We start from the raw sequence: 1104 nt of genomic DNA on the forward strand, positions 1-1104 counted from the left end.
ACCATATCTCATGAGCTCATCATTAGCCACCCTAGGAGATTTGTCATTATTGCCTAGAGAAAATCTGATTTCTCTCTCTCCTTAAACCCTCACACTTTACACTTCAGGTAAAAACCCTCTCTTCATTTTCTCTCATTTTCTCATGTCTTCTTCCATCTTCAATCATTAATCTCTCAACATCCAACCAATGGATGTTGATGAGATTTAAGTATGTTGTTCATGAGTATGTCAAGAACATATTCAACCGTTGAAATTTTCTAAAACGCTTTATAACTCATTTTCTCTTCAAAACCGAAAATGATGTGGTTCTTGAACTCATGAAAATAGTTTGTTGAAAACATGAACAACTTGTGTTCATAGAGTTGTTATAATGTTGTATTACATACTTTTGTTGTTTTAGCCAAAGGGGATGATGATAAAATCAAAGGAACCTTTAGGAAATGTTTTGTAAAAATGAGAATGTATGTATTTCTATTTGTTTTTAGCCTTAAACCATGGCTTGAATCAAGTTGGAAAAATAGAAATCTTTGTTAAAAATGATGTTGAGGTTTATGAGTACATGAAGGTCTCATGAAACTCTTAAATGATACTTTGTATAACTTACTTTAAAGTGGTAAGATTATCAAAGAATGTTTTAAATCGGAATATGGAGTTTTAAGTATTTTGGTAACGATTTTAGAAATATCGGAAACTAACGAGTTTTATTATGGTAGTTACGAAGATTTCCGGCATTTGAACCTTGCAACCCAACCGAACCATAGGGATTTCGTAAAGCACGCTTCATTAAGGTGAGAGAGAACACATCGTGACATAGTGGTGTCCGAATATGACACCCGGATCTCCTAAACCATCTCAAAGGTTTTGGAGTTAACTTGGGTTTAAGAAACCCAAGATTTTTATGTTTGAATGCTTGGGCGAGCAAAAACCCGACCGGGCGAGTAAAAGTCCGACCAGGCGAGCAAAAACCCGATTGGGTGAAGAAAAAAAATCTCCCGGGTGAGCAAAAACCCGCTTCGGCGAAAAAAAAATCCAGAATTTAATGAGTTTCTAGAACTCTCTCGCTTGGGCGATAATACCTTCGCTTGGGCGATAATACCTTCGCTT

This window comes from Lupinus angustifolius, chromosome LG17 (genome assembly GCF_001865875.1).
Source record: "Lupinus angustifolius cultivar Tanjil chromosome LG17, LupAngTanjil_v1.0, whole genome shotgun sequence".
Lineage (NCBI taxonomy): Eukaryota > Viridiplantae > Streptophyta > Magnoliopsida > Fabales > Fabaceae > Lupinus > Lupinus angustifolius.